General features: G+C 43.2%; 1 protein-coding gene across 1 annotated transcript in view; it reads right to left on the bottom strand.

Moving 5' to 3' along the window:
* The window catches only part of nkd1 (NKD inhibitor of WNT signaling pathway 1), a 53,159-nt gene extending 37,462 nt beyond the window's left edge, over positions 1-15,697 (bottom strand). Inside the window, exon 1 of the mRNA XM_056233835.1 lies at positions 15,579-15,697. The gene's annotated coding sequence lies outside the window, so the exon portion shown is untranslated. The remainder of the gene's footprint in view (positions 1-15,578) is intronic.
* Positions 15,698-19,772: the final 4,075 nt, after the last annotated feature.

The following is a 19,772-nucleotide window of genomic DNA, read 5'->3' as shown; positions in this document are numbered from 1 at the left end:
GGTGTCACTTTAATGCAGCACAGCAGAAATAGATTCGGTTCAGAAACGATCGCTGCACTGCTGTTATACGTGCCAGTGCCACATCTGGAACGGTGTGAAAAGTGAAAGCCCTAACCTGTTAACATGATGCGTTAGGAGCACTGCTGTGTGCCACTTTGCTCTGCTTCAAGTCGCTAACAGCCATTTGAGCTTCCAACGCTTCCCGAAAAACATCAACCTTCGTGCGCAGTGGCTGCACAAAATAGACATTTTGGGCGACGCGCGCAAAAAAAAAAAAAAAGTAAGTATGTGTTGTGGTACAGCCGCGGATCAGTTATTCACTGCAAACGCATCATATGTGAAAGTACTATAACGCGCGTTGCTCCTGCACCGCAACACGCACTGCAAACGGGGTATGTGTGAAACGGGCGTTAGATGATAGATCCACCTACAGTTCTTAGAAACTTAGATGTGTTTAACAACTCTTTTTTCCGTACAACAGCAGCACTCATCTTGTTCGTTTATAGCGGTTGCGGATGAACAGCCGTAAACCGGAAACTAACATGCCGACTTCTGACAATAGCGGAAGTTCGAAATTACGCTTGTGCACATAGCCTATTACAGCGTCTGTCTACATTACACTACTACATAATAATAGATATAATATTAATCCCATGACAGTAATTGCCATAGGCTATATTGTAAAACAAATGCACTGAAAAATAAAGGAAACTGTATTGTACAAATTTCTATACTTGAAAGTAAGTTATATATTTGGAAGTAACCCTGCGCCGCCAATTAAGTAAATCAAAACAAATGTAATGGGCCACCGATGTACGAGTTTTATGGGCCGCGTTAAGACAAAAATAGAAAAATAAAAGTATGAGATGTATGTATCGGCCCAAAAAGCACGTCGGGCCCACGGGAATCTCCCGGTTGTCCCGATGGCCAGAACATTTGACACCTTAATGGATGAGATGAGAAGACTTACCTCTATACTGGGCTTTCTTTTTATCTTGTTGCTTTCTCCGTTTTCGTCCCTGTGCACCAGAGGGTTTAGACCGCTTCATTTTCGATCAGCGCGCGCAGCAGCCGAGCACTTGCCTAACGTAACGTAACGCAACTAACGTTGCAAGACGCGCGCCAGAATCGAGTTCTCTTTCTGCTCTCTGCAGTTGAACAAACACTAACATACGGAATTATGCCAAAATTTCCGTTTTGTCGAGTATCCTCATAAGAGCAGACTGAGCAGCAGTCTTAAATTAGTTAAATAAAGTCTTAAATGAACGTAAAGAGTTGTGAGAGAAGGCATGTGTGAGATCCGCTTCTCTGTCAGCAGCGGCAGAACTTAAAGGGACAGCAGCCAATGAAGTCAGTAAAGTTAATCAAAGAACAAAGGTATCAGAGACAATTACTCACTGCTCTTGAATAAATAACTAAATAACTTTAATAAGGATTAATCTATATGTGGTGATGTCATCAGCCACTATAGGGTTAATTCCCAAATATGGTGTTCCGTGAATATATAAAACAGCTGCGACGGACATCTAGCCAAGCGTGTTATTCCGTGTTCGGGAAGTGACGTCATTCTCGGGGTGCCGGTTTAGGTTCAGGAGTGTGGCTGAGGAGGATGAAGACACGTGGAATGAATGTTCATCATAGCGAGCCTGTTATTTAACATGCCATCGAGTGCGCAGCTTGAGTTATTTAACGCAGTGGTACAGGGCGTGGAGGTGTTGCAGCAGGCTTGGCACCCTTCGGGAGGCTAAGAGGACGCTGATGGCTCGCGCTACTTGTTGTAGCTTTTGTCTGCGTGTGACGCCAGACAACCCCGGACGGGTTGGAGGGTGTCTCACTTATCGGTCGCCTTCCGCCTCTTGTCTGAACTGTATTTTCTTGTGAACTTGTACGGGAATTGTAATTCGACAGCGCGGGTCTCTATCTGGAAGAGGACGACGCTCAAGTGGATCAGAACACGCGCTAGCGTGCAGCCTGCCAGGATATCTCTAAATTGATGTGGTGACAGTGTGTGTTCCTCGACTGATGGACTGAGGAACGTGGGGGGGGGGGGGGGGGGGGGGGGGGGGGGGGACACACTAAGTGTGTCTCCCTGATAATTGTATGTCATTCTAAGTGATTGGTTTAATTTGGGTTTGTATCGTTTGTTCCTTTTTTTTGTGTGTTTGATTCCCTGGTTGTGATTTTGTTTATTTTTTTGTCAAAAGAGGAGGGGAATGACCCATCATCACCCCCTATTGTGCTGATTACGGTCCATTAGTATCAGCAGGTTGCTGGTGTTGCTCTCGAAGAAAGACGGCCCCTTTTTGGCCGCGTGTGACCCATCCACTTCATAGATCTAATTCATGTGGAAAGTATATGTGTCTTTTGTTTATTACTGTTGTATTGACTGTTCTTGTCTTTTCCCTTCAGAATCTGGGGGGATCCGTGGTTCCTTAAGTCTTCTGGGTGTGGTGGTGGTTTGACTGACAGCTTGCAGTGTTCACAGTGTGTGGAGTGTTGAGAGCACGAGTGATTGCTGTGTCCATCCGATGAGCAAGACAGATTCCCCAGGTTCTGAAGTGGAAGGGGCGTTTCCGTGTGTGTGTGTGCGTGAACGCGCGTGTATGTGAAGTCCGATTTATACGCTTTTAGGATTTATTACCAGAGATTGTGTTGTATTTTATTAAATGGTGTTTCTGAATAAACTGTTTTATACCATTCTCATTGTCTGTTATCTGACGCAGCCACAACGTATCTGTGTGCTTTGTATCTAAATTATTGGTGGGTTCCCGGACCGTTCCGGGTGGCGTAGTCGGGCTTAACCTAAAAATCCAAACTGCCACATTTGGCGTATGGTCGGCAGGGTTTTGTGGCTGTCGTTCAGATTCAGACACGGTGATTGTTTTTTTCTTTTTTTTCTTTTATGTGTTTGAGTGGTTACAATACGGAGGATATTCGTCTGGTAAGTGCCCCCCCTACAGTATTTAGGAATGGAGGCTGAGTTACAGGAAATGAGAGATCTTGTGATTCAGTTAAAGGCTGACAATGAGAGACTGCGACAGGAGCGGGCACCAGTTGAGTTGCTTGATCCTGGCGCAGCCTCTGGTAGTGCGTCGCGACCGGTAACGCCCAGTTCCGTCGACTCAAATATTGGTACCGTCGAACGCTTTGTGTTTGTTCCGCGGGAACGGCGTTGTCCAAAATTCAATGGTAGATCCGGTATGGGTTGAAGAAGCAGAAGCGTGTATGCGCATGCGGACTATGACTGTTGCTGAAAGGGCTTTCTTTTTGTTCGATCATCTTGAAGGAGAGGCTCGAGATGAAATTAGATACCGACCAAGTATGGATAAAGCTGACCCAACAAAAGTTATTTTAGCACTACGCGAGCTATATGGTTGTGCATAGGGATGGGCGATATGGCCTAAAATCCATATTGCGATATACATTGCAGCCTCTTGCGATAACGATATATATTGCGATATATAAATTATAATAGAACCATTTCAGAACAGGCTATATAGACCCTTAGGAAAGCCAAACTGCTACATTTTTTTTTTTTTAAGAAATAAAGAAACGTTGTATGTCGTTTTAAGAACATTTATTGTGCAAAAGCAAAACTGCAATTATACAACACAATTTTGCAGATAAATGGCCTTCTAAAAGGCACTACACTTAATTTGTTTAAGTCTTTGGTTCTTAAATGCCACCCAAGTTGCAGAGAACAGAAAAACTGGTGTATTTTTAGTTAAGGAACAACATACACACTGTACTGAAAATACTTCCAGTATTAATTAGGCAAAGAAAATTATTTTGTGTAATGCACAGATACTTTAAATAAAAACATATTTCAAACCTGCAGCCTAAGGTAACGCATTTGGTTTTAAACATTTTGTTCTCCTAATGAAATTAAAACTGGTGTCTTGTTAATAAAGGAACGGACATCGTGAATTAGGGATATACTTCCAGTATTAGGCATGGCTATTTTGAATAAAGAAAAGTCTTCCAAGTGTAGTGCATAGATACTTCAAATGAAAACATTCTAAAGTGCTAAATGAAAGCACTAAATAAATAAGATACTTCCAGTATAAGGGACATATACGTCAACAAAAGAAAATTTTTAAAGTATAAAAGTTTCTTTACAGTAGAGCCATGCCATATATACAGTAAAAAGTGCAAATGTAGTTGTAGTTATTTTCTTAAAGGACACAAAATATGCAAAGAACAGAAAAACTGTCTGGTGTCTTCTCAGTTAAAAAGAATCCTAAAATCAGGCACAACACTGAGATTTTGTTTAATACACACCATTTGTCATTTGTAAGGCCCTAAAGATTATTAGCCAGGAACACAAGCTTGTCCACAGTCTCTGGTTTCAACAGAGACTGGTGGCATGTAACAATGTTGCCACCAAAGCTAAATGCCCTTTCCGAAGGAGCACTTGTGGCCGGGATACAGAGATATTTCTGGGCCAGTCTAGCCACCCTTGGAAAATTAGCTTGGTGCAGCCGCCACCAGTCCAGTGGGTCAGTCTCTCCATCAACCTGCATTGTCTGCAGGTAACTTTTTAGCTCTATTTCGATGACCTCTCTGTCAGCGAGAGCAGCTGTGCCATCGGAGGTCTTTTTGAAAAAGCTTCCCAGGCTCCGTTTTACCTTCTTTGATTGCCTCAAAGAAGCTGCTTCAGCACCATCAGTTGCTGCTTCTGTGCTTGTGTGCGGCAGTGGCTCTCTGACCGTTGCAGCTTGCACCTCCAACAGTGACAGAATTTCTGCTACCGCTCTGGTGTTGATGAACTCCTGGCGGTCATCAGCTATATATGCATCTTTAAACCGTGGGTCGACCAAGGAGGCCATATCCAGCAGGTCAACTGTTTTTGGGTCTGAGTACTTCTCGTTTAAGTACTCTAGGATGACTCTCTTCATGTCCTTGGTCAGCTCTGTGTCATCATCAGCTGCAGCAAGAACAGTGTTGTTGAAAAGATGCAGAACAGGTTTTATGTACGACACACTGACATAATCTTCTCCAGACAGCGCGTCTGTGAATTCCAGCAGTGGGCCGAGGGTCCGGCTTATAGATTCCAAGACATCTGTATCTTGCCAAGTGGGTACCAGGTGTTTGGTTTTCCTGTCTGCTTTCAGTACCTGTGATAGGGCCTTCTCTTGTTCAAGCACCCTCTGGATCATCATCTGACGTGACCCCCACCTTGTTGGTGTTTCTGTGATGAGCCGAGGAAAGGGAAGATGGTGCTCTGCCTGGGCTTTCTTCAACTCTTTTCTTCTTTTCCAAGAGTATGAAAAGGCACTCACAATCTTCTTGCATACGCCAACAGCACGGTCAATTCGAGGGTCTTTCACACTTTTTTCTGTTGACAAATTTGTAAGATATTATTAGTTAATTTCATCTATAAATCTCTCTCTCTCTCTCCCCACACACACTGAACAACTATCATTACACCTATTGGAATGCTTGATTAGGATTGATTGAACATCATTTAACACAAATGCAACATTAAAATAGCACCATTGGGTATACAACTGAACAGAGGCAAATTCTCTAAACGTAAATGCAACATTACTGTGCAGTAATATAGGCAAATATTATAGTAGTAGTATAATGTTAAAATATAATTATGCACTATTATATGAATATTATATTAATTATTTTTGTTTATATATATACACTCACCGGCCACTTTATTAGGTACCCCATGCTAGTAACGGGTTGGACCCCCTTTTGCCTTCAGAACTGCCTCAATTCTTCGTGGCATAGATTCAACAAGATGCTAGAAGCATTCCTCAGGGAGTTTGGTCCATATTGACATGATGGCATCACACAGTTGCCGCAGATTTGTCGGCTGCACATCCATGATGCGAATCTCCCGTTCCACCACATCCCAAAGATGCTCTATTGGGTTGAGATCTGGTGACTGTGGAGGCCATTTTAGTACAGTGAACTCATTGTCATGTTCAAGAAACCAATTTGAAATGATTAGAGCTTTGTGACATGGTGGAAGTAGCCATCAGAGGATGGGTACATGGTGGCCATAAAGGGATGGACATGGTCAGAAACAATGCTCAGGTAGGCCGTGGCATTTAAACGATGCCCAATTGGCACTAAGGGGCCTAAAGTGTGCCAGGAAAACATCCCCCACACCATTACACCACCACCACCAGCCTGCACAGTGGTAACAAGGCATGATGGTTCCATGTTCTCATTCTGTTTACACCAAATTCTGACTCTAACATCTGAATGTCTCAACAGAAATCGAGACTCATCAGACCAGGCAACATTTTTCCAGTCTTCAACTGTTCAATTTTGGTGAGCTCTTGCAAATTGTAGCCTCTTTTTCCTATTTGTAGTGGAGATGAGTGGTACCCGGTGGAGTCTTCTGCTGTTGTAGCCCATCCGCCTCAAGGTTGTGCGTGTTGTGGCTTCACAAATGCTTTGCTGCATACCTCGGTTGTAACGAGTGGTTATTTCAGTCACTGTTGCCCTTCTATCAGCTCGAACCAGTCTGCCCATTCTCCTCTGACCTCTGGCATCAACAAGGCATTTCCGCCCACAGAACTGCCGCTCACTGGATGTTTTTTCTTTTTCGGACCATTCTCTGTAAACCCTAGAGATGGTTGTGCGTGAAAATCCCAGTAGATTAGCAGTTTCTGAAATACTCAGACCAGCCCTTCTGGCACCAACAATCATGCCACGTTCAAAGTCACTCAAATCACCTTTCTTCCCCATACTGATGCTCGGTTTGAACTGCAGGAGATTGTCTTGACCATGTCTACATGCCTAAATGCACTGAGTTGCCGCCATGTGATTGGCTGCTTAGAAATTAAGTGTTAACGAGCAGTTGGACAGGTGTACCGAATAAAGTGGCCGGTGAGTGTATATATATATATATATATATAAACAAAAATAATTAATAATTAATATATATTCATATAATACCAAGTGGGTTTATATAAATATTTATTAAAATATTAATATTATGCATATGCACAAAATGTTTTAACCTACCGATGGCGAGGATGGCCTGTGTCCAAAGCATTGCAGCCTGGTCCAATCATTCAGAGACGCTGCCTTGACCACGTTCGTTCCGTTATCAGTAGTAATGCAAACTTGGCTTTCTTCTTTAAAACCCCATGACTCAAGCGCTTCCTTGAGTCCTTGTGCTATCTCCTCGGCCGTATGTTCAGCGGGGAAGTACGACGTCTGCAAACACCGGCTGCCAAGATTCCAATCATCCGTTATATAGTGAACGGTCAGACTGAGGAAAGGCTCCATGGTACGGCTCGATCACAGGTCCGTTGTAGTAGCAAAGTATTTCAAGTCACGCAGCTCTTTTTCAACATTTTCACGGAGCTCGGCATACACTTTTGGCATCTCTGTTTCTGTGAAGTATTTGCGGCTTGGCACCTCATATCGTGGATCAATAGCTCTGATCATGGCTTTAAAGCCGCGTCTCTCTACCGTTTGAAAAGGGACCATGTCCTTACACAAGTAAACAGTTATGGCCCTGGTAATTTCAATCCATCGCGGGCTCTTCCTGATATAAGGAGTACCTTTTGAAAATGACTGTTGGATTGAGGTTTGGATCAGTTCTTGTTTTTTCTGTCCTGCGTTCTTCTTCGTACTGGATTTTGCGGTTGGCTGCATTGCCTGGCAATGCTGGTATTCAACGACATGTTTAGTTTTGAGGTGGTAGAACAGATTAGTCGTGTTGCCTCTCTTAGCTGGAACTTTTGCCCCACACACTCTACAGAGTATATTTTCCTGCTGCTCGTCGGACGGCTTAAATCCAAACCAAGTCCAAATAATAGATGTTGCACCCGTCTTTTTCACGAGCTCCTCTGTTTCGCTGACGCTTTCAGCCATGTTTATTCAAGATGACGAATATGATGATGCGTTGCAGCCGGCTGCAGCTTGTGGCTCTAAATTTCGCGGGTAGATTGCGTCATCAACATGCATTATCGCGATAGTGCAATAGAATTAAAATCTCTATCGTAGGCCAATTTTGTATCGTTTATATCGCATATCGTTTATATCGCCCATTACTAGTTGTGCAGTACCTTATGTTGCACTTCAAGAGGCTTTTTACTCGCGGCGACAATTTGAGGGAGAAACGTTACAAGAATTCTCCCTGGTACTGTTGGGTCTGTTTGATAAACTTAAACAACAGTCACCGCATGCTATTTTGAATGTAAACGTTATAGTAAGGGACCAATTTATTGAATGTGTGCTGGATAATGCGTTACGCCGAGAATTAAAACAGCTAGTACGGCGTCAGCCTGCTGCAACACTTTTGGAGGTACGAGGTGAAGCTATTCGCTGGGAGCGGGAGGGGATGCCAGGTGGTGCCAGGGGTCGTAGTCAATCTGCACCTTTAGTGCACGGGAATCAATGTGGGGTTCAAGGCGATATGGGGATCAACTTCGAACATGGGAGGCGTTCATCAGAACTAGGTGAATTACGGGAAATACTGCATCAGCAGCAAAAGCAAATTGATCAACTTACTCAGATTCTAACCCGTAGCCAAAGTCCCCAGTTTCGCGGTCGTCCGCCACGTCTTGCATCCGTGATTTGCCGGCGGTGCCAGCAGCCCGGGCATTTTGCTCGAGAGTGTAATCGGCAACAGCACGTTCCTGGCCTTCCAGCTCATCCCCATGTTGACTCGTTATCCAGCAACGTTAGGTCTGGCCTCTCCAACCAGTCGGAAAACTAGTCCCCACCGGGCTGCAGAGCCACAGTCCGGTTGGGGTTACGAATGGCTCCCGCGTGTTCTTTGATGGCGCTTCCACGTCTCATCTAGTCTCCTCTTGCCCACACCTTGTCGTTACAATCGGGGGTGTCTCAGTGCCCTGCCTGATAGATACTGGTTCCATGGTATCGACCATTACAGAGAGCTGTTTTAGGTCGTGGTTTGAACCGTGGGGCCAGGATCGATTGCAGTCATGTCACTGGTTGCGGCTCAGAGCCGCCAATGGATTGGAAATTCCCTACATTGGCTACATGGAATTAGACATCGGATTGTGTGGTCGTATTGTATCTGGGTGTGGAATATTGGTGGTGCGTGACCCCCCAGGCGCTAATCCAAGTACTCCGGGCATTCTAGGAATGAATGTTCTTAGTCGTTGCTATAGCGAGCTCTTCGGACAACACGGAGCAGCTTTATTTGATTTACCCTTAGTAACGCGGGATGCAGAATTATCCCAGGCTTTCCAAGCTTGTCAAAAAGTGGATGGCGTTCTTACATGCGGAGGTAATACCAAAATCCGTGGGCATCGAGTGTGTCGTGTTCCAGGCGGCACTCTGAGATTTGTAACGGCTACATGTTCGTCCCTGTTTAGTGGTAAGACAGTATTATTTGAGCCCCTTGAGACCGGGTTACCTGGGGGCTTATTAGCCTCTCCGGCTTTAGTGCGCGTAAGTGGTGGTACAGTTTCAGTCCCCGTGTTTAACGTGGGTCTACTAGATGCTGTTTTATATCCTACAACAATCCTGGGGAAGCTGCAGGAGGTGTACTTTGTGGATCCTCCTGTGGGGCTGACTGAGGTTCCCACAGCGAATGCTAGGACAGTAACCTGTGATGAGATTGTGGTGTTGGGGGCAGAGGGCGTTGAAAAGGTAGATTTGCAGGGGTTGTCGGACGAAGAGCAGGAACAGGTGAGGGCTCTCCTTTGGGAGTTCCAGGATGTGTTTTCCACTGGTGAGAGAGATCTGGGTTGCACTAACCTGTTGTCTCATGAAATTCCTCTACTAGATGAAACTCCAGTCCGACAACGCTATAGACGTATTCCTCCATCGGAATATGAGTTGGTTAAGACTCACATTAGTCAGCTTTTAGATGCTCAGATGATCCAGGAGAGTTGCAGTCCATATGCCTCCCCGGTGGTATTGGTAAAGAAGAAAGACGGTAGCCTGCGCTTATGCGTAGACTACCGCCAACTCAATTCTAAGACTCGAAGAGACTCGTTTACATTGCCTCGAATTGAGGAAACATTGGATTCTTTAACAGGGGCCCGCTGGTTCACTACATTAGATCTGGCCAGCGGGTATAATCAAGTCCCTGTTGCGGAGTCTGGTCGTTATAAAACGGCCTTCTGCACACCCTTTGGGCTATACGAATGGACTCATATGCCCTTTGGCCTGTGCAATGCACCCGGAACCTTCCAGCGCTTGATGGAGCGGCTCTTTGGCGACCAGCGACACCAGTCTGTCTTATTGGACCTTGACGACATTATAGTGTACTCCTCATCCGTGCAACACCATCTGCAGAGATTGAGGATGGTGCTGGGTCGCCTGAGAGCCGCTGGCCTCAAAGTTAAGCTGGAAAAGTGCGCGTTTTTCAGGGAAACGGTGCGGTACTTGGGACATGTAATATCGTCCCAGGGGGTGGCTACAGACCCAGGAAAGGTTGAGGCGGTAGCGCAGTGGCCCTGCCCTAAGACTGTGTCGGAGCTGGGGACCTTTTTGGGTTTCATTAGCTATTACAGGCGATTTGTAGGGGGGTTCGCTCAGATAGCAGCTCCGTTACATCGGCTAGTGACCGAGGCAACTAAAGGGAAAGTGAGTAGACGGAGGCAGGAATTGGCGCCGGGGTGGTCGGAACAGTGCGAGCAAGCGTTTCAGACGTTGAAGCAGAAACTCACTACCGCGCCGGTCCTTGCCTACGCGGATTTTAGACTTCCGTTTATTTTAGAGATTGACGCCAGCTATGTAGGGTTAGGGGCCGTGCTTTCCCAAGAGGTCGATGGCAAGGTGAGGCCAGTGGCTTACGCTAGCCGAAGTCTTCGGCCAGCGGAGCGTAATACTGCCACATACAGTTCTATGCGGCTTGAGTTTCTGGCCTTAAAATGGGCTATGGCAGAAAAATTTCGGGAATACTTGCTGGGTCATTGGTGTATTGTCCGTACTGATAATAATCCGCTGAGTCACCTGGCCACTGCAAAATTAGGCGCCACAGAACAGCGATGGGCAGCTGAATTAGCAGCTTTCGATTTTGTAGTGCAGTATCGATCAGGCAAGTCTAACCAAAATGCAGACGCGTTATCGCGGTTACCTTCTGGGGAACAGCCCGCAGGGGACAATAGTCAGTCGGGTATGGTAGTTCCCGAGTTGTTGAGGCGTGCGGCTGTTGTAGGTCCAATGAGACCCACCGCTGTGAGGGCTGTGCAGGCTATACCAGGTCGATCCGGGCCGGAATTGGTGGCTCTGCCGGAGGAGGACCCTGTTATTGATGCAGCCCTTGGGTATTGGCGTCAAGGGCGAGGCCCAGGACCTCAAGAGAGATGATCCTTACCTAATCTGGTGTTAATATTACTTCGACAGTGGGACCGTCTGGAGGAACGAGAAGGTCTGGTATATCGAAGGGTCCGTCGTCCCGATGGTGGTGAAGAGGTGCTCCAGCTGGTGCTGCCTGCTGTGTTGCGACCTGAGGTACTGACCCAATTACATCAAGGCCATGGGCATCAAGGCATCGAGCGCACCCTGGAGTTAGTACGACAACGATGCTACTGGCCAGGGATGTCGGCCGATGTGGCTCAGTGGGTGCAGCAGTGCGAACGATGTCAACAGGCCAAGGGGGCTGCACCCGTGGCTCGGAGTTATATGGCACACTTATTGGCCTCTCGCCCAAATGAGATAGTTTCCCTTGACTTCACCGTCTTGGAACCTTCTCAGTCTGGGCAAGAGAACGTGCTCGTGATGACAGATGTTTTTAGTAAATTTACGGTGGCAATCCCTACTCGGGATCAACAGGCGGAGACCGTGGCTCGTGTCCTGGTGGGTGAGTGGTTTTATAAGTTTGGCGTTCCAGGCCGAATCCATTCGGATCAGGGCCGAAATTTCGAGTCCCGTCTTATCCAGCAGCTGTGTAGCCTCTACCAGGTGGGCAAGTCCCGCACTACACCATATCATCCAGCGGGCAATGGGCAGTGTGAACGGTTTAACCGTACTCTGCACAATTTGTTGCGGACTTTGCCCACCGGGAGAAAGAGGGACTGGGCATCCTGTTTGCCCCAGGTGCTGTTCTGTTATAACACCACCCCCCACCAGGCCACTGGAGAAGCCCCTTACTATCTGATGTTTGGGCAGGAGCCTAGATTGCCGGTGGATTTCCTGCTGGGTCGGGTGCAGGAGCCAGTGGCTGGTAGGGTCCATCATTAGGTGGAAGAGCATCAGTCCCGGCTTCAAGTGGCTTTTGATGGTGCCCGTGAGCGGCTGCAAGTAGCCGCCCAATATCGGAAGGCCAAGCATGACCGGCAAGTAAGGGAAGGTCTATGTGTGTCTCCCTGATACCTGATACGGGACGAAGGTCTATGTGTGTCTCCCTGATACCTGATACGGGACGAAGGTCTATGTGTGTCTCCCTGATACCTGATACGGGACGAAGGTCTATGTGTGTCTCCCTGATACTTGTATGTCATTCTAAGTGATTGGTTTAATTTGGGTTTGTATCGTTTGTTCCTTTTTTTGTGTGTTTGATTCCCTGGTTGTGATTTTGTTTATTTTTTTTTGTCAAAAGAGGAGGGGCATGACCCATCATCACCCCCTATTGTGCTGATTACGGTCCATTAGTATCAGCAGGTTGCTGGTGTTGCTCTCGAAGAAAGACGGCCCCTTTTTGGCCGCGTGTGACCCATCCACTTCATAGATCTAATTCATGTGGAAAGTATATGTGTCTTTTGTTTATTACTGTTGTATTGACTGTTCTTGTCTTTTCCCTTCAGAATCTGGGGGGATCCGTGGTTCCTTAAGTCTTCTGGGTGTGGTGGTGGTTTGACTGACAGCTTGCAGTGTTCACAGTGTGTGGAGTGTTGAGAGCACGAGTGATTGCTGTGTCCATCCGATGAGCAAGACAGATTCCCCAGGTTCTGAAGTGGAAGGGGCGTTTCCGTGTGTGTGTGTGCGTGAACGCGCGTGTATGTGAAGTCCGATTTATACGCTTTTAGGATTTATTACCAGAGATTGTGTTGTATTTTATTAAATGGTGTTTCTGAATAAACTGTTTTATACCATTCTCATTGTCTGTTATCTGACGCAGCCACAACGTATCTGTGTGCTTTGTATCTAAAGTATTGGTGGGTTCCCGGACCGTTCCGGGTGGCGTAGTCGGGCTTAACCTAAAAATCCAAACTGCCACATATATATAATTTAAAATGCATGCAGTGCAAACTGTTTGCTAACTGTATTCAATTTCTGTAGACAGGGCTGGACTGGCCATCGGGCATACCGGGCATTTGCCCGGTGGGCCGACGTGCTTTGTGGGCCGATACATCTCATACTTAATTTTTTTTTTTTTTTTTTTTTGAACGGCCCATAAAACTCGTACATCGGCGGCCCATTGCGTTTAGTTTTGTTTAATTGGCGGCTCTGGGATCTTTGTGCCGGTGTAATGCATTGGACAAAAAAGTCAGCGTAGGTTTTTCTTTTTCTCACAGACCGGCGCATGATGGAACGCGTAAATCAGCAGCCCATTGGTTATTTTCTTGATTGACACTGGGCTGGTCCAATCACATCTTTAAACTCCTCCCCCTTTGAGCTCTGAGTGAGCGAGCAGTGTCAGTGTGTATCTGTCAAAATAGTCAGAGCGATGGAGAAGAAACGCAAGGAATGTGCAGAGAAATAGCGTGAAAAAAGAAACTTCAACGGCCCTTCAAGTGTCTGAGGAGGATAAGGAGAGAGATGAGTGAGTGCAGAGAACTGTGGTAAGCAGAACTAGGCTATACTGTCACAACACTTATGGTGTGTTCACACCGAACGCGAATAGAGCGTCAAATAGTTTAGTTAGACGCTTGAACATTCGCTCGAGTTCACATTTTTCAACTTGCGCGGAAGACATTCGCGGCAAACGCGTCGCACAATTCGCGTCATTCGCAACGCCCGCCGCAAATGATGCGTCTAATTCGCGTCTTTGCATTGACTTTGTATGTAATCTACTCGCCCAAATAATTAAATTCGCGTTCGGTGTGAACACACCATTAGGCTATGTAGGAACCCACTACCCAGTTACGCATTATTTACACATCTGCATATTTGACGATTACGCATTTGATTAGAATTGTAATGAGACAAAAATGAGTAATGAGTTTGTAAACCATATTATTCTTCAAAATAAAAGCTCGATGTCGTTTCCGTCAAAATAAAAGATCATGTGCTTATCTTTGTATAGAAATTAGTACGAAACTATTTATGAAAGTTGCTTTTATTTTTCAGTGCATTTGTTTTACAACATATGGCTATTACTGTCATGGGATTAATATTATAACTATTATTATGTAGTAGTGTAATGTAGACAGACACTATATCACAACTAAAAGAGTTTTGAGTTTTTCTTTGTTCAATTTGCACACTGAATATGGGTTGGAGCTCTTTATTTTTAACTCTCAAAGTGCACCAGATTGATGAATTTAATATTAAAAAGCACAACATTTTCTTACGGGGGGAGCATGCCCCCGAACCCCCCTAGAGGGACAGAGGTGCACTCACCACAGATTTCACAAAAACCTGTGGGAAAAACCGGTATTGCTATCCCAGCTTATAGCTTTCTTTAGGATTCATCACTGTGTGGAGTATAGTTCAACTTAGTAGTTATTTCATCGGTTAACTCTTACTCACTCCTATTCACTTATGGCATTAGTGGTTTTAATAGGAGTTGGTATACATATTCAAGGGCGTGCAAAGTTCGGTTGTGTTATATAGTGGGCCAGTCTGGGCCAAAATGCCCGGGCCGATTTTTTGTCCCAGTCCAGCCCTGTCTGTAGATGTCCTACCTGTTATACAAATATTTAAATCTGTCTTCATATCTACATTAATTTGAAGATTAACGGTGAAATTATTACATTATAAAATATATTAAAAACTTAAGGTTTTTTAATGGTGATTAATCACAGAAAAAAAATTGTGATTAATCAAATTTTTGCCATGATAAAAAAGAAGAAGAAAAGAAACATGAATAAGTCTTATGTTACATAGACTTATTCATGCCAATTATTCATGGAATTTATTCATGGCACACATTAATAGGCAATTAATGTGTATTTAGCCTGCCTCTGCAATCCAGCACCTCCTATAACCCCCCCCCCCCCCCCCATAACACCCCACTTTCTCACTTTTTTTGAGAAAGTATATTATTAGGTTAGACAAAAGAGATCATGGAGTGACAGGAGAGACGTCAAACTAGCACAGCTATGCAGGAAATTAGTTGCATGTGGAAACGGTCTGGGAAAAACTTGGGGAAACAAAACTTTTTGACCACAGAATGTTGAATGTTGTATTCAGATACAACAGCTGTATTTTTCTATATATTCCCATATCAAATTGTCATCTCTTTCTAAGGTTTGAATTGTTCACCTACTCTCTTCTCTCTATAGTCAGAACCAATTTGAAGGTTTAAGCTGAAGAGGGTGAAGCAATCGTGTATGCTTAGTTTTGTGTGTGTGTGTTGATCTGGGACCTAAGTTGTCCTTTGCAAGAGGAAGTTACAATTTCCTCTAGGATTTAATCAAAATGCCTGGCAGGATCTCTCACCTCTACCCAGAATCCCAGCTCCCCCTGACACATTCAGCAGATGTGTGTGTTTCTTTGCTTGCGTGTGGACTCACCTTCCTTTTTAATAAACCACTTGACTTTAGTGTGACTGTCTGTGAGCATGTACGTGCACATGCTCTACTGTCATGGCCTGCCATTGGCCTGTGAGTGTTCAGAGGACCTTGAGGAAGAAAACATGCTTTAGTCTCACGCACAGGCACCCTGGGTCTGCTCTACTGTACTGAATACATGGGCACATTCAGCTCTTCTACTTTATATAGCATTACAATGCAAAGAATGTTTGTAGAACAATCTGTGTGCATGTTTCAAACTGCCTAACCTGTTCACCACTACGTATATCATTTTGCTCAAAGCTAATTGGGCAAACCTTAACCCATAACACATTGAAACAGGAAACATTGAGTACTTTACTGTTATTCTGAATTATTTACTATTTAAAGCTCTTTATCCATCAAAGATTTATCTTAAATGATTAAGAAAGAATTTCTTAAATTAAAATTACACTACAGTTCAAAAGTTTAGGGTAGGTAAGATTTTTAATGTTTTTGTAATGTTAAAGGGGACATACATTTTTTAAAATCATTTTTGTAAAATGTTAGTCAAAGTTAAAACAACCAGTTTAGTTTTACATGACTATCCACTTTCTCTCTCTCTCTCTCTCTCTGACCACAAAATTCTTACTACTACAAACTTAATGTGTAGTTGCAAGTGCAGATTCCTACTAAATCGCCTGTATAAGACCCATTTAAATGTTTCTATTCCTATGATTAAAGCACCATTAGATACAACCTTGTCCAGAGATTTGCAGAACATTTCTTCTTCATGAATTAATTAATAAAAAAAAAAAATTATTCTTCTATAAAGCATTTAAAAAACAAAGACAAAATTAACAAATAATTCTCAGCACACATATTAGTAACAGCATGAGTGTGACTGGAGTCAAAAGATCATGCAGCTATTCATGACGTCAAATCATCACACTTGCCCCTGTTTATATTGTTGTAAAGGCTCACAGATTAAATAATTATTTGCCAGTTACTTACTAAACTTACCGAGGTGTTGATAGTTTCTTTAAACAATGTTTTGATGTATGGTAAAAAAAAAAAAAAAGGATATATATGCTAAATATAATTTTACTACATTCTCAAGCAGTGTCAGAGTAGTTCTATTGTTCAAAATGACATGAATAGGTGTGAATTTTTAGAGATTTGGACTGAAACTGCACACAGGGCTGGAGACCATTGCCCAGAATCAGTTGGACTAATGATAAAACATTTTGTATACATTTTAATGTATAATTAATGTATTCAGGCTTAGAATTTAAACATAATTGTAAAATAATCATTAAAAAATGTAAATAATTATTTATAATTTATTATATCGTCGCTGTCGGGCGGAATCCTCGTATCTCCAAAACCATTATTTTTCAGGAAATAAAAAAAACTGCATATTTTTTTAGTTATTAAACATTGTATCGTTAAAGTTGGTATTATACATTATATTGCAATTATATACTGTTGTGTACCAACATTAACACAACATTTCCCCAAAATCATGTTTAATCGGAGATACGAGGTTTATGACTTGGGAGCAGGGAGATACGAGTTTACGCTGTCATTGATAAGAATGGAACGGACGCAGACTTCGCTGCTGCCAGCATTGTTCATTAAAGTCCGCGGTCGCGTTGAGCCTTTTGACGAGACAAGGCTTTAAGAGCTAATCAAAGCTTATGGTTGTGGTTACATATATCTTCCTAAACTCTATTTTAAAAGTTTATGAGCTATAAGTGATGCAATACAACAACAAAAAAAACGAGCTGACTAGGCTGTCTAATAGGCGGAAATTAGCCTAATCTGCACGCAAACTTACCTTTGTGGCTCACGGGCTTCCTTCTGCTTTCGATTACAGCTTTCGATCTTTAACAAAACAGGCCTACTCAAATGTATCTAACCTAACTATTTTCACTCGTTATTACCTAAAAAACAGACAGAGTTATCCAAAGATAGGCTTACTCGACGCCAGTAGACAGCCGTTTTTTTCTCCCATAAAAACACTAATTGGGGTATTTTACATGCAGAGTGCCAAGAGAGGGAACTTTGAGTCAGTAAAATAATAATAAAAACAATAATTTAATGGTGGTATCCAAAACATTCAATTCAAGTATTATATTATATACATTTTAAAACTTCAATGCACATTTATAATAAGCCTAGTAATAAGTAGACATTTAAAATACATCAATAACTAATATCATAGTTTAACAATAAAAAAAATATAATATTAATATAAAATAATATTTATAATATAATAAAATCACAGTTAAGGCTTGTGTATTTGTGTTTGTGAGTATGGTTAGCCCTTGTCTGTGTGCATGTATCTGTGAGGCTCTGTGTGTGTTGTTACATTGCCATCATATTTTACTGCCATACCAGTATTAAAGGAGAACTCCGGCGCAAAATGAACCTTTGGTCTAATTACACATTGTTACCTAGTCAACCGTTATCTGAGATTTGTTTTCATGATTATCGAATGTAAATAGTTTTATCTCTAAAAACAGTTTAGCCTATAAAGCTAGTATAACGCTAGTATATTGGGCATAGTGTAATGACAAATAAAAATCGCTTGTTAATACCACTAACAAGGCTGAAAATAGCCCCACACTAACACGGTAGCATAATGAGGGTCCCTACCTTCAAACCGAAGCATTGAGAACTTTGTCAGTGTCCAGACAGTTTAATAAGAAGATATTTTAAACATACAGTCAACTTCGCGTATACAGGCAGAAGCCATCCTTGAAATACAGTCTTTACCAGTCGATCTACGAACGCCCATCCAAGTGCGCTGGTGAGATGTGAACGAGCTATAAGTTGTGATAAGGTGAGCGCGAACAGCAGGCTTGGATCGGCATTCGTAGATCGACTGGTAAAGGCTGTATTTCAAAGATGGCTTCTGCCTGTATACGCGAAGTTGACTGTATGTTTAAAATATCTTCTTATTAAACTGTCTGGACACTGACAAAGTTCTCAATGCTTCGGTTTGAAGGTAGGGACCCTCATTATGCTACCGTGTTAGTGTGGGTCTATTTTCAGCCTTGTTAGTGGTATTAACAAGCGATTTTTATTTGTCATTGATCTATGCCCAATATACTAGCGTTATACTAGCTTTATAGGCTAAACTGTTTTTAGAGATAAAACTATTTACATTCGATAATCATGAAAACAAATCTCAGATAACGGTTGACTAGGTAACAATGTGTAATTAGACCAAAGGTTCATTTTGCGCCGGAGTTCTCCTTTAAAGGAGAACTCCGGCGCAAAATGAACCTGGGGTTCATTAACACACCAATAACACATTGGTACCGAGTCGACTGTTCTCTGGGATTTGTTTTCATGATAATCGAGTGTAAAGAGTAAAATAATTTAATAAGTAAAAAGAAATCGCTAGTCAATACCACTAACAATGCTCAAAATAGCCCCACACTAACACGGTAGCTTAATGAGGGTCCCTACATACAAACCGAAGCACTGAGAACTTTTTAAGTGTACAGACAGTTTAATAATAATATACTTTATAAAGACAGTACCATCCCGGAGTCATCTTTGGAAAACAGTCTCGACCAGTCGAACCACGAACGCCGTGCTACAAGCTGAACTATGACTTGGAATCTCAAAGTTCAGCTCACTTAGCATGGCGTTAGTGGTTCGACTGGTCGAGGCTGTTTCCCAAAGATGGCTCCGCGATGGTACTGTCTTTATAAAGTCTGTATACTTTATACTGTCTGTACACTTACAAAGTTCTCAGTGCTTCGGTTTGGACCCTCATTATGCTACCGTGTTAGTGTGGGGCTATTTTGAGCATTGTTAGTGGTATTAACTAGCAATTTCTTTTTACTTATTATATGCCAACATATACTAGCATTATAATCTAAACCGTTTTTAGAGATAGAACTCTTTACATTCGATTATCATGAAAACAAATCCCAGAGAACGGTCGACTCGGTACCAATGTGTTATTACACCCCAGGTTCATTTTGTGCAGGAGTTCTCCTTTAATACTGCATCCTATATTAAGCTAGTGAAGTAAATTGTCGTAAAAGCTGTGAAAGTCCTTTGGGATGACTTCCTTCAGGTCTTGGAGGTGTTTGAATTTCAGCTCTTTGATCTTCAGGCGGTCTGAATAGAGTGGGGTGACTGTGTGGCTGTCTGAGGTGGAGTTTCGGAGTTGGTGACTTGGATGTGAATGCCAGT

The sequence above is a fragment of the Rhinichthys klamathensis genome, unplaced genomic scaffold (genome assembly GCF_029890125.1).
Source record: "Rhinichthys klamathensis goyatoka isolate OS25496 unplaced genomic scaffold, OSU_Roscu_1.1 h1tg000378l_1, whole genome shotgun sequence".
Lineage (NCBI taxonomy): Eukaryota > Metazoa > Chordata > Actinopteri > Cypriniformes > Leuciscidae > Rhinichthys > Rhinichthys klamathensis.
The sequence above is the reverse complement of the archived record's forward strand: the minus strand, read 5'-3'. Positions and strand labels throughout refer to the sequence as shown.